This window comes from Chelonoidis abingdonii, chromosome 4 (genome assembly GCF_003597395.2).
Source record: "Chelonoidis abingdonii isolate Lonesome George chromosome 4, CheloAbing_2.0, whole genome shotgun sequence".
NCBI classification, from domain to species: domain Eukaryota; kingdom Metazoa; phylum Chordata; order Testudines; family Testudinidae; genus Chelonoidis; species Chelonoidis abingdonii.
In genome coordinates, this window is record NC_133772.1 from 24,455,972 (window position 1) to 24,470,205 (window position 14,234).

The following is a 14,234-nucleotide window of genomic DNA, read 5'->3' on the forward strand; positions in this document are numbered from 1 at the left end:
AAAATCAAAATCTTGGAGAGCTAAACTCCAACAAAGAAGTTTCTTGTTGTTCCCCTTGGCAGTATGAAGCCACTTTAGCACAGCATGGTCAGTTTGTAGCTGGAACCACCGTCCCCAAACATATGGGCGTAGCTTTTCCAGGGCGTTCACAATGGGCACGCATCCTATGCATCCCCATGCACATGCGCATTCCCCAGCCCCCATGTACACACACACCAGTCCCTTGTTGAAGCACATTTCCCTTCACCCGCTAGCATGGACCACACAACGCTTTGCAGGACTGGTGGTGGGGCTGTCCCTTCACCCATCTGTAGAAGGCCACAGAGAGTCATGCATTAAGTAGCTGCCCCATTCCTGCCCCATCCCCAGGCCTGACCATACCACCAGTGCCTCCGTGGAAGCCCCAGGATGCTGAGGTCTTTCCTGGACCCAGGACTCCTCACTGGTTTGGAGAATACAGCAACCCTACAGCCGGTGACTGGTGTGTGCCTCTCCAGCACTTTGAATCAGTGTTTCCCACCCAACATGGAACACGGGGCAGTGTACACAGCGCCCGGCAATTAAGCTTCATCCCACCTGCCTGGGGTGACCTGCTTGTTCCCCATCTCTGCAGCTCCCCAGTCCCTGACACTTCCTCCTCTAATCGCAGATGGGAGATAAATCACTTGGAGGGAACAAACCTTCCCTTGTTTAAAAGCCTTTTCATTTAAAAAAAAATAATGTTCATAAATTAAAAACATCTCCCGAAAGGGCTGATCCCAAACCCATTGGCCCCAGGCGTCAGATCTGCCTAACCTTGCCTCACAGGAAGTGCCCTCACCGCAGACTTTCACAACGCGCTGCTCCCATTATGTGGGTAATTAGACGGGCTTTGGAAATGCAGAAAGTAGGGCTGGAACCTACTGATGCTGCTGAATGTTTAGATTTTCTGGGGTGCGGGGGGGGGGGGGGGAATGTGCCCTGGGCCATGAAAGCAGGAAGGAGGAAGCTGGGAATCTTCCAGCCGAGACCCCCACAGGGTTGACTTAACCCTTTCAGGAACATGGGACACTTGTCACTGTCTGGGAGAAGCCGTTTGCCAAAGGATGCCCAGGCACTAGAGCAGAATTTGCCTTCCCCAGTGGTGTATGGGAATCCTGGGCCATGCACACTCGGGACCCCTGGACTGCATACAGTCATAGTCCTTGGGCCGTGCACAGTCCGGACCCCTGGGCAGTGCACAGTCCGGATCCCTGGGCCATGCGCAGTCAGAATCCCTGGGCAGTGTACAGTCGGAATGCCTGGGCCATGCACAGTTGGGACTCCTGAGCTGAGCACAGTCTGGATTCCTGGGCCATACACAATCGAGATCCCTGGGCCATGCACAGTCTGGATCCCTGGGCCGTGCACAGTTGGGACCCCTGGGCCGTGCACAATCTGCAGATGCAGCTCTAGACAGTCTGCAAAACTTCAATGTGCCTAACCCTCCATGCCCTGGTTCCTGGCATGTGCGGATTTGCAGCATGTAGTGGTGGGGAGCATGCGCTATCCTCTCAGATACTACATTTCTTAGCACTCATTAGCAGCTATCATCTCATTCTCTCCTCAGCTTCGCTGACAGAGCATTCAAAAACAAAATTGCTTCTCCCAGAAACCCGCCACCCTATGCAGCTGCCTCTTTCGTCTAGCACTAGAGCGTCCACTGCACAGTCAGGATCCCTGCAACATGCAGTCAAAAATCTGTGGGCTGTGCACAGCTTTCTGCAGTGGAGCCCCACAGCTCTCTCTCCCTTCTGACCAGGGTATCTCTAGGCTAAAGAGTTCCCTGCCTTCGCTGGGTTATTCCCTGCAACAGACAGTCGGTCTAAGCAGATCTATTTCACTTCTGCCCTCAGGCAGTACGCAGTGTAATTGTGCCAGTAATAGGTCACCACACAGTGTATCCTTTGCAAGCATGTGTATTCCTAGGGCAAAAGCCCATAAGGTTTCTCCAGGCTATTGCACGTTAATGACAGATCTGTCACAACCCCAACTTGAGACCTCTCCTGCCTGATTTTCAGAGGTGCTGAGTGGCCTCGTCAGGTCCAGGTTGAGCTGTGGGTGCTCAGCATTTCCTGACAATCAGTCCTGGAGGGCCTCGCAATTTGCGCACCTAGAAAAGTGAAGCATTCATCTCCCATGGCCCCCGGACAAAGACTTTGGTTTAGTGATCTGCTCTGTCATGGGTACAGCTGGAGAGAGGTTGTTAGCAGCAGGGCAGTTTGGGGGCATAGGGTGACATAGAGACAGGGGAAATGCAAGCAGAGCCAGAGAGACAGGCCACCTGTCAGGGAGTTCCCTTCCACTAGTACAGGGTGAGTCTTCAGGGCCACTGCCTGCCGGGCACAGCACCCTGGAGGCTGTGTGAATAACCACTAATAACGAGAGTGAGAGCGGAGGAAGCTGACCGGAGAATGCACTGTAGCATTGGGAGCGCTCCTGCTGAGCGTTCCATCTGTCCCGTCTCTGATTTCCATGGGCCCTTTGCTTCCAACCTGGCATGTGCACATATCTGAGGGCACAGACTGAGCCTCTGGCTTCGCTGATCCAGGGCCGTTAACACCTCTCCTGCCTCAGGATCTTTGGCAACGCTCCTTTGTCCACTCAGAGGGAGCTGGGCTACGCCCCAGTTTCACTTTGCTCTGGAATATGCCCCCAAGGTATATGCAATATTTGGGGACTGGGAACAAGGAGAACCCCTTATGGCACAAGCAGCACTGGAGACAGTAAGCTTGACCCATTGGGTCACGTGTTCCACCCTGAGCTGGTCCTGCTGGTGGAGATGGTCCATGTGGGAGTTCAGGATGATGATCCCCATCCCAAGGGGTAACTGCTCACTCTCATTGCTATTTCTTTCCCCCTTTGGTCCGGAGGAACCCAGTCCTGTCCCCCCGACCCCAGTGTGACCCCCGTCCCATCTCCGCAACTCCCCAGCCTTGCCCGGTCCCATCCCTCCAACTCCCCAGCATTACCGTCCCATCCCCTCCAACTCCCTTACATCATCCCACCCCCATGTGTGACCCTATCCCATCCCCCCAGCATTGTCCCATCCCTTCATCCCCAACTCCCCAGTGTTATTCCATCCATCCACTAGCGTCACCCCATCCCAGCCTCCCAGCTCTCCAGCTGCTGAGCTCATAACGACCAGACCAAGACCAACAATCTCCCCATAGATGCCCTTCACTCTGAGCTGCTCTGACGTGGCTCCTTGTCCCCTGTGCTTTATCTTGCTGGAATTCCCCTCCAGCCCTGCGCAGGCTGATGGCCTCAACGCTGCCTGCCAACGAGTGGCTGACTCAGGGCAGCTGCTCACGCTGGAGGAATGAGCCCTCTGTTCCCAGAACATGTGAACGTGAAAGGGAGGAAGAGTCAGCGCAGGCCAGAGCGGTACCAGAGAGAGGTAGGCTGTGGGCAGACAGGTTTCACCATGCATCTCTCATTGCACCCGCAGCTCTGCCCACGCACCTTGCTCCTGAGTGTCAATCTCCCTGCTACTCCAGTCTTGCCTCCCTCCCTCCAACTCTGCCCACGTCCCTCAGTCCCTCGCTGCAGCCCCCTCTTTTCTCCTTGGCCTGGGTTCCCCACACACAACTCTGCCAAGGCCCCTCAGTCGCAAATCGCAGCCCCCTGCTAGCCTAGTCCTGGGCTCCTCATGCACAGCTCTGCCAGTGTCTCAGCCCTGCCCCACAGCCCCCTCTAGCTCAGGGTTCTGCATGCACACCCACCCCTCAATCCCAACCCGCAGCCCCCACTGCCGAGCCAGCCCTGACCTTCCTTTCCTGAGCAGAGTGCAGTGCAAGGTGCAGTGTTTTAGTAATTTGCACAAACAAGGGTTAGTATGAGCCCCCCTGATCCCTAACTCATTTCACAAATGACCAACGGGCTGTCAGGCTTTGAGCTCACGCCCCTCAGGATGGCAGAATCCAACAGCGCTTGGCACTGCCCAGCCCCCATCATTCGCCACACGATTATAGTCTGCGAGCTGAATCACTGAGATCCCCATTGCTTTGTGCTTTGCGGTCAATTGCCTTTGTGTCTTGTAAGTGCTATGTGCTTGTGTCTGCGGGACCCCCCACGAGAGCCCACCTCTCAAAGGCTTATGTCCAGCTTGTTAAATAAATCAGTTGGAATTGAAAACATATTTAATTCCGTACCTTCATCTGTTACAGAACAGACAGAAACACTGGTTGGAGCAGACACATTCTGGGCACTGCTACATCTCTAAATAGGGAACAGAGGCCGGCTAGAGAGGGACTGGCAGCTGGAGATGGATAAGGCAGGAGCTACAGACAGATGCCTTCCCCCTCCAGTATAAGTTTCAATCCTGTGTAAACCCCTGGACAGTGACGCAAATACTACGCGAGGCAAAGATGGGGCTGTTTCCATGCACGGCTGGTAAGAATAAATGCCTGGATGGAAGAAATGCTTCATACTAGCCAAGAAGCTGGCTCTGGGGAGCTCTGACCAGCTTTCCCCAAAGCCAGACGCTGGGTGCTTGCTCTGCCAGAGGTTTGCTGTGTTCTGCGTAGAGGGAAAAGTGTTTGCTCAGGTGAGAAACAGCCAGTCCCATTCTCCACCCTGCAGACTCGCTTCTTTTAATAGCAGGGAGCCAGGCCAACTGACACATGGTAAAGCACCTCCCAGTGCAGCCTGCATTCTGTGTTTGCGGAGCACCAAGCATTTGTTGGTGCCAATAGGGGATAAACTCACTTCTCCCCCAGTGCACATGTAAGACTTCAGTAATGGCTCAGCAGGGGCGGGCTGTGATTGCTGGTCCAGTTCCTCCTCCTCCCCCCCCCCCCCCCCGCCGGCTGTGACCTGGCAACAGCCAATTTTTTATTTTACCCTATTTCCCACCCTGACCCTCTGGGTTTATCTCATGCACCTGTTACATCTTGTCCTTTAGCCAGTAAGTTCCAAAAAAGAACTAGATAAGTTCATGGAGGATAGGGTCATCAATGGCTAGTAGCCAGGATGGGCAGGAATGGTGTCCCTAGCCTCTGTTTGCCAGAAGCTGGGAATGGGCGGCAGGGGATGGATCACTTGATGATTACCTGTTCTGTTCATTCCCTCTGGGGCACCTGGCATTGGCCACTGTCGGAAGATAGGATGATGGGCCTTTGGTCTGACCCACTATGGCCGTTGTTATGTTCTTTTGACTGTCGCTCACCACCTGGCACCATGGTGCCCAAACTAACTGTGGCCTCTAGATGCTACCACAACATAAATATGAAATCATCATCATTGCTGGCGGCTTAATGGGACTGGATGGGCCAGGAATGGGCTACTTCCTGGTTGCCAGTTCAACTCTGGCTGTGGCTGCCTGCGACCCAAAGTTGCTGTCATCAGATGTTGGTTTGGTGGCCTCTATGAAATGAGCAGAGGCCCTGAACCTTCAGTCAGCTCAGTGTTTAGTCCCATGGTAACAAGGTGCCTGGGCATTTTGAAGGGAGCCTTTGTGTTTTTCTAAAGCCTATGGAGCAGTGGCACTGACTACACCTTTAAGTAGGCATCTCTGCACTGTATCAGCAAAGCTTTGCTGATGCTTGCCAACATGCGGTGTGGGCAGACCACCTGTGCTGGCATCCTAATCTTTCTTGTTATTCACTCTTTGGATCAGGATTGGGTGTCTCTCTCTCAAAGCTCAGCTGGAAGCTATGGGTTTGATGCAGGTGAGATTCTCTCACCTGTGCTATGCAGATGATCATAATGGGCCCTTCAGGCTTTAAATCTATGAATTAGTGATGCTTGATTTGCTCACCATAAGCAGGGCCGCAAGCACCACTGGTAACCCAATTTGCCCTCAGTCTGGTTAGCTGCCAGTTAGGTGCACATACCACCATAACTTGCTAGAAGCATGTCTGGAGTTGCACTAAGTCTCCTTGTCTGCTGATGGAGACTTCTGGGAAGTTCTAGTGACATCCTGGACTTTGCAGTGGGGCTGAAATAACCAGCAAACCTCTCACCTCCAGTTTCTAATCTTATTCCATCAGTAGGTTTATTAGCAGCAAATGTGTGGTGTTTTGTGGCTCATGGAAGAATTTATAGTTCCATATAATTTTTGGTTTTGGCTTTCTGTGTGGAACCACTAATAGCCTCTAACAGGCAGAAAATTGAGCTGCGCTTATCTTGTTCCCCCCTCCCCTTTTTTCTTTTTTTCTGGCCTATTTTAAGTGATTAATAGTTCCAGGCTGCGCATCATCAGTTTCAAATTGCCCTGGCAGTTACTATCTGACATAAGGGCTGCACTGATGTCAATTTGCTTTTATTTCTAAGTAAACAACAGGGTTGGTTGAGATCTTGCAAATCTGAAGCTAGAGGGGCTCTATAATATTAATAATAAATAATGTCCCGCTCAGCTCGTTATGGCTCCAGCAGATGGTGGGAAGAGGGGGTGACCTTTAAGCACTTTTGATTGTAACTAAAGGAGCAGACACGATCCCCTTCAAAGTCCAGGTGCGGTGGCTGGAGCTGGTGTCTTGGAGCTCGGCATAAAGAAGTGGTATTTTTATTATAATATCTCTCACACGCCATTCCCCATAATGCTTGGCAGGCCAATTTGGCTCTGCAAAGCCCTTGATCGTGGGCAAAACACCCTCCTGTGAGGCCTGCATCCTTTATTCCTTACGTGGAGCTCAACTCGTGCGGTGCTGGGGAGGATGGGAAAGGGATGGTGTGTCGGCATCTTCCCATCAGACAGGGTGCGCATGGTATCTCCTCTCCCAGCTGGGGCTGTAAGGAGAAAGCCGCCCACCACCCAGCAGAGAGCACCCAGCTCATACAGTGGGTGATATGCAGAAGCTGAATACAGACCTGGCAAAACCAAGAAGGTCGCTTCTCCCTCCCCTGAGCCAGGAGGAGGCTTTGGCCAACCCAGGTAGCCATGGCAGCACCCAGTGCCACCTGGTGGCAAGCATGGGCTTTTGCAGCCTTCCCCATGTCTTTGCAAGGACCAAACCCAATGATGTGAAGATGAGAAAAAACTTTAGAGAACTAATTATTAACCATTCTGAACAAATTTTAAATACTGAGGGAGGAAAACAACTTCACAGGGTGTTTTATAAAGATTTTTTGCATGACACAGCCAGCTGTTATCAGTCACTACAGGACAAGATCACTCGCGCTCTCACTCTTCCCATACACCACATCTATCTGTCTATCAATCTATCTCCATACACGCCATCCATCTATCTGTCTGTCTCTTGTCTTTATACTGAAATCAGCATCATGGTACCTGAGTACCTGAGCTCAGAGTGGAGGATGTGTCACTGAACTAGATTTCCATCAGTTTTTAGAAAACATGGCTGAGATTCCCTTCTCTGCTCTCTTTATACCACATAACAGGGCTGGAGAAGCATAAAGGGGCCCCAAAATCTCTGAATCCAGCCAAGGAAGGATCCCCCCAGCACAGGCACAATGGAAGGAAACCATATCAGTGCTGCCTTCTGAGGCTCCCACTACAAGCCTGGCATGGAGCTGGGGGTGAGGTCACAGCACACAGCACTGTGGAGATGCCAGTGACCCTGGGGGCAGCTTCTGTACCTTTGACATCCAGCCCCCGCACCCCCACCCCCAAGCACTCCCTTCCCCTCAGGCTGTACGTTCTGTTCTGTACCTCTTAGAAGCACAGCTCAAGATCCCTGGAAGATTAAAGCTAGGAAGGCCCCAGTTCCGCAGCCAGGGGTGACTTCCTTGAGTGTCTGTCCAATCCTGGCTCTACAAAAAGGGCCTCTTTAAGTCTGGAGACTCTGTGGGTGATGTCGTGTACCCACTGAAGTCAATGCTGAAACTCCTACTGACTTCTCCTAGGCCCAGGCTTTCCCCATAGCTGCACCCAGTCCATCTTTTCCAAAAGACAAACCAGGAGAAGAATTAAAGTTCTGTCACCCACAGGAAAACCAAGACAGGTTAGACAAGATGGGCCAAATTCATCCCTGGAACAAAGGCAGTGGCATTAGATCTGGGATGGAATTGCCCCCAGATGCTGGGCTTATCTGTATGGAGACAGATCTCCTGCCATGTCTTTGCAGAATTAATGTCACTGAATATTCAGCATTGTCTCCCTCCCACGCAGTTCATCACTGCTGCAGCTCCTGAGCTGAGGACTCTGGGAAGTACCTGTCCTCTTTGGCCAACGTTCTTGCCAATATGATTAATGCCTTCATTGTAGGTCATCAGCGTCCCAACAGCAGGGCTCCATGTTGGTCACAGGAGTTGCAGAAGTCTCAGATCCCATGACGTTCTGCAACCTCTGTGACTTCTGCAATGGCTAGTGTGGCTGACCCGAGACTGCCCAAGCAGCTGCTCAGGTGGTCCTGGGGACAATCACACTGGCTGCTGCTGGAGCAGCCTCATCCCTGGGGCCAGCCACACCAGTCACTGCTCTGGTGGCCTGTCCCCAGCTGCTGGTGCCGCCAGAGATCCCCCAACCAAGATTCAAGGGGTATTTATGGTATAAGTCATGGACAGGCTGTGGGCCATGATTTTTTTGTTTCTTGCCCATGACTTGTCTATGACTTTTACTAAAAATACCTGTGATTAAATTGTAGCCTTACCCATCAGTACTCCCAGCAATGAGGAGGGAGTGTGTGCTTATTTGCCCTCTACAGGAGCAGAGGCAGGGTTTCCCATGCCAGGGACCTTCTCACTGAAAAGCAAGTCTAGAGGTTTTTCTCAGCAGTTATAGGCAGACTTGCGTGAGTGAGGTATGAGTCACACCTGAGTTAGGACTTGAGGAACTGGCCCCACGTGGGAGCGGGGGGTCGTGGAAGTGAAAATAACTCTCTGCTTATTGGCCTCACTAAATTGAGTGAGATGGAAACTCAGTGTGGATCAGCATTTTCCATAGTGGGGTGCACCCCAGAGATGGACCAGTCGAGGGGCCGGGGGTGGTTATACATCGAGATGGGTAGGCCTCTAACACTACATAGAGGAGGTGCAGGCAGATGCAATTGGTTTCTTCTTCCAGGACGGAGGCTCTTGGGAAACACTGGGACAAAAGATAGCAGGATCCTTTAGAAGAGTCCAACATCTCTCCCAGACAGCCCAGGGTTACCTCCAGTCAGACCAGAACAGCACGACTGCACCTGGGTCTGCTTCAGCTTCCCTGCCAGCACAATACATGGCAGAGCTCAGGAGTGGCTCGTCTACCCAGAGGTATCTGCTGAATACAATACACCCTGTATCTGCCAAGTATTGACAGGGGAATCCAGAGATGCCTGCAGTGTTGGGAAGAAAGGGTGTATTTATTCGGGAGTAACTATTCCTGTACATACTTGCAGACACATTGACGTACAAACAAAATGTTTAGTCTGCTGATGAAAGAGAAGGGAGCCTGTGTAATATAGACTGCCTGAGAGGGGAATAAATTGGAAAGGAAATACAATTTCAGAGCAAGAGAGGGAGCAAATATTAGAGCTTGTTGAATTATTCCTTGCAAATAATATTGGCTGCAAATTGAGGTGCTTTTTTTTCTGCTAGTGACTCATCCGGGAGCCAAGCCTGGTTTCTGCTGGGAAGCATTTTCCTCCTGTTGACTGCTCACAAACATACCGGCTGTTCATTGGGGTGAAACCCCCATGCAGGAGCTTAGCCACCACTTAGGACCTGCGAAGGCTGGAGCAGGACTGAAGCAGTGGCTTGACCTTGTGCTATCTGTTGCCTGGTGGGGAATCCCTCCCTATTTGTTTTCCGTGATATGTCATTGGCCACATAAGCCACATGGTATCTTCTCAGCTCCCTTATTAGCTGACTGAAACTTTTTAAGTGAGAGAGGTAGGCTTGTCCACTGGCAAGCGCACTAGCATAGAATTTGAGAGTCCCTGTTGTGCCATAGACTTCCTATGTGACTTCAGCCAAGCCCCTTTGCCACTCTGTGCCTCAGTTTCCCTATATGTACAATGGTGACAATAGCCCTGCTACACGGGGTTGTGTGAGGGTGAATATATTAATGACTGTGAGGTGCTCAGATACTCTGGTGATAAAGGCCAGCGAAGTACCATAGGTTGGATAATGATAATGCCCCCACACACACACCCTGTAACAAGCAGTATGAGCAACAGAGCCAGCCCACTTAGTCCTAGACACTTTACCTGGAACAGACTTGATGGAGAAACTGACCCATTACATGTACTGACCCATGAGCTCAATGCATGGCTTTAATGGGTCAAACCAATCCATCCTTGATTGACAAGGGAGCTCTCTTACTGACCTGGTGTGGTTCAGACTTAGGGATAGCATCATCATGTGCATCNGCGGAGCCAGGGGAGAGTTACAGGGTAATTTCCATGTAGGGGCGGGGCCAGGGGAGAGTTACAGGGTAATTACCATGTAGGGGAGGGTCAAGGGAGAGTTACAGGGTAATTACCATGTAGGGGCGGAGCCAGGGGAGAGTTACAGGGTAATTTCCATGTAGGGGCGGGGCCAGGGGAGAGTTACAGGGTAATTACCATGTAGGGGAGGGTCAAGGGAGAGTTACAGGGTAATTACCATGTAGGGGCGGAGCCAGGGGAGAGTTACAGGGTAATTTCCATGTAGGGGCGGGGCCAGGGGAGAGTTACAGGGTAATTACCATGTAGGGGAGGGTCAAGGGAGAGTTACAGGGTAATTACCATGTAGGGGCGGAGCCAGGGGAGAGTTACAGGGTAATTTCCATGTAGGGGCGGGGCCAGGGGAGAGTTACAGGGTAATTACCATGTAGGGGAGGGTCAAGGGAGAGTTACAGGGTAATTACCATGTAGGGGCGGAGCCAGGGGAGAGTTACAGGGTAATTTCCATGTAGGGGCGGGGCCAGGGGAGAGTTACAGGGTAATTACCATGTAGGGGAGGGTCAAGGGAGAGTTACAGGGTAATTACCATGTAGGGGCGGAGCCAGGGGAGAGTTACAGGGTAATTTCCATGTAGGGGCGGGGCCAGGGGAGAGTTACAGGGTAATTACCATGTAGGGGAGGGTCAAGGGAGAGTTACAGGGTAATTACCATGTAGGGGCGGAGCCAGGGGAGAGTTACAGGGTAATTTCCATGTAGGGGCGGGGCCAGGGGAGAGTTACAGGGTAATTACCATGTAGGGGAGGGTCAAGGGAGAGTTACAGGGTAATTACCATGTAGGGGCGGAGCCAGGGGAGAGTTACAGGGTAATTTCCATGTAGGGGCGGGGCCAGGGGAGAGTTACAGGGTAATTACCATGTAGGGGAGGGTCAAGGGAGAGTTACAGGGTAATTACCATGTAGGGGCGGAGCCAGGGGAGAGTTACAGGGTAATTTCCATGTAGGGGCGGGGCCAGGGGAGAGTTACAGGGTAATTACCATGTAGGGGAGGGTCAAGGGAGAGTTACAGGGTAATTACCATGTAGGGGCGGAGCCAGGGGAGAGTTACAGGGTAATTTCCATGTAGGGGCGGGGCCAGGGGAGAGTTACAGGGTAATTACCATGTAGGGGAGGGTCAAGGGAGAGTTACAGGGTAATTACCATGTAGGGGCGGAGCCAGGGGAGAGTTACAGGGTAATTTCCATGTAGGGGCGGGGCCAGGGGAGAGTTACAGGGTAATTACCATGTAGGGGAGGGTCAAGGGAGAGTTACAGGGTAATTACCATGTAGGGGCGGAGCCAGGGGAGAGTTACAGGGTAATTTCCATGTAGGGGCGGGGCCAGGGGAGAGTTACAGGGTAATTACCATGTAGGGGAGGGTCAAGGGAGAGTTACAGGGTAATTACCATGTAGGGGCGGAGCCAGGGGAGAGTTACAGGGTAATTTCCATGTAGGGGCGGGGCCAGGGGAGAGTTACAGGGTAATTACCATGTAGGGGAGGGTCAAGGGAGAGTTACAGGGTAATTACCATGTAGGGGCGGAGCCAGGGGAGAGTTACAGGGTAATTTCCATGTAGGGGCGGGGCCAGGGGAGAGTTACAGGGTAATTACCATGTAGGGGAGGGTCAAGGGAGAGTTACAGGGTAATTACCATGTAGGGGCGGAGCCAGGGGAGAGTTACAGGGTAATTTCCATGTAGGGGCGGGGCCAGGGGAGAGTTACAGGGTAATTACCATGTAGGGGAGGGTCAAGGGAGAGTTACAGGGTAATTACCATGTAGGGGCGGAGCCAGGGGAGAGTTACAGGGTAATTTCCATGTAGGGGCGGGGCCAGGGGAGAGTTACAGGGTAATTACCATGTAGGGGAGGGTCAAGGGAGAGTTACAGGGTAATTACCATGTAGGGGCGGAGCCAGGGGAGAGTTACAGGGTAATTTCCATGTAGGGGCGGGGCCAGGGGAGAGTTACAGGGTAATTACCATGTAGGGGAGGGTCAAGGGAGAGTTACAGGGTAATTACCATGTAGGGGCGGAGCCAGGGGAGAGTTACAGGGTAATTTCCATGTAGGGGCGGGGCCAGGGGAGAGTTACAGGGTAATTACCATGTAGGGGAGGGGCAGGGGAGAGTTACAGAGTAATTGTCATGTAGGGGAGGGGCTGGGGAGAGTTACAGGTTAATTACCATGTAGGGGAGGGGCCAGGGGAGAATTACAGGGTAATTGTCATGTAGGGGAGGGGCCAGGGGAGAGCTACAGGGTAATTACCATGTAGAGGCGGGGCCAGCGGAGAGTTACAGGGTAATTACCATGTAGGGGCGGGGCCAGGGAAGAGTTACAGGGTAATTTCCATGTAGGGGCGGGGCCAGGGGAGAGTTACAGGGTAATTACCATGTAGGGGAGGGTCAAGGGAGAGTTACAGGGTAATTACCATGTAGGGGAGGGCCAGGGGAGAGTTACAGGGTAATTGTCATGTAGGGGCGGGGCCAGGTGAGAATTACAGGGTAATTACCATGTAGGGGTGGGGGCCAGAGGAGAATTACAGGGTAATTACCATGTAGGGGTGGGGGCCAGAGGAGAATTACAGGGTAATTACCCAGTGGGGACCTAAGGGGTGGGAGTTAACAGGTAATTAGGCAGCAAATAACAGTTCATTGCTGTAAATTCATAGTTCTTTCTGTCTTGTAACCCACAATCCAGGTTTGATGTAATTACTTCAGGGATGATTACGTGTAATTACACAGTAATCTGCAGGAGCCAGTAATTACTCTAATGTTCCAAGGGATTCACCTCTTAAAATCCAGGGAGTTACCTGCCAGTAGAAAGGAGTCATGCTATGCATGCCTGCAATGCTCAGTGCTATGGTCTCTCAGTGCCCTGGCCTGTAAGAGATCAGTAGGACTAGACTATACCAGCTCAAGGCAGAACTGCTTCTTCACGGAGAGTATCAGCTACATTAAAGCCCCGTTGCCAGAGCTGAAATGCCAGGACAGACTCCCCTCTCCAGGGGCAGAATCTGCTCCTGTCTTTGGCACTTTTGCTAGCCACCCCCAACCCCTAATCTCTTCCCATTGTGATTCAGGCAATCCCAGCTTCAGCAGGGAGTTGGGACAGGAAGCAGACCTGGCATGGGTGGGACATGGACTGGCAGAGGGGTCCCTAGAAGATGGATGAAATGGACCTGAGTCTAAGTGAGCCAAAGCCACTGAAGTCAATGGGAGACTCTCCATTGATGTCGGTAGAGCTGGATCAGCTGCTAAGCTGGTGTGACTATACCTTATGCCCCCCCTCTCCCTGTGCCATGTACAACACCAGTTCAGACCCCATTAGAGGCTCAACCACTGGCCACAATTTAACCTGCAATTCCCACGCCCGCATTACCGCTCACACTGCCACTCAGATGCCCAGGGAGGGTAAGAGAGGGCATCTCACATGATGAGAGGTTCAGAAGAGTGTAGCAAGATGAGCAGCTAACCGGAGGATGTGGGATGGTGCGAGCGAAATGAAATCAACCCCCTGCTGTAAGTTCCATCTAGCACCTCTGCGAGTCAGTTATGCAAACTCCCCCCCCCGCTCCGTGCACAACAAGTGTCAGTAGCTCTCCAGGAGTCTCTAACCACCCCCCATCCTTGCGCATCACCTCCACATACAGCCCAGGATGTCCAATCCCCGTCCCAAATGCATGAGCCTCAGGAGTTAATGCTACTGCTAGCTGGGCTGAGCACCTGGGGGCGAGCAGCAGAGCATTCCCGCTGGATGGCCCCCTGTTCTGGAATCCCCTCCTCCTTGCATGCCACATTTGGTGGCTGCAAGATGGGGAGCAGAGAGGTGGAACGGCAGCTGCTGTTTGTATCTTGTTTTTGTAAACATGCCCAGATGTGGCCCCGGAGGGCACGCGGCAAATGTCTATAACTATAATAGC

The 14,234-nt window shown here is 52.2% G+C and overlaps 1 protein-coding gene across 1 annotated transcript in view; it reads left to right on the forward strand.

The window, feature by feature from the left end:
- LGR6 (leucine rich repeat containing G protein-coupled receptor 6) overlaps positions 1-14,234 on the forward strand; it is a 118,620-nt gene that overhangs the window by 64,879 nt on the left and 39,507 nt on the right. The gene's annotated exons all lie outside the window — the stretch shown is intronic.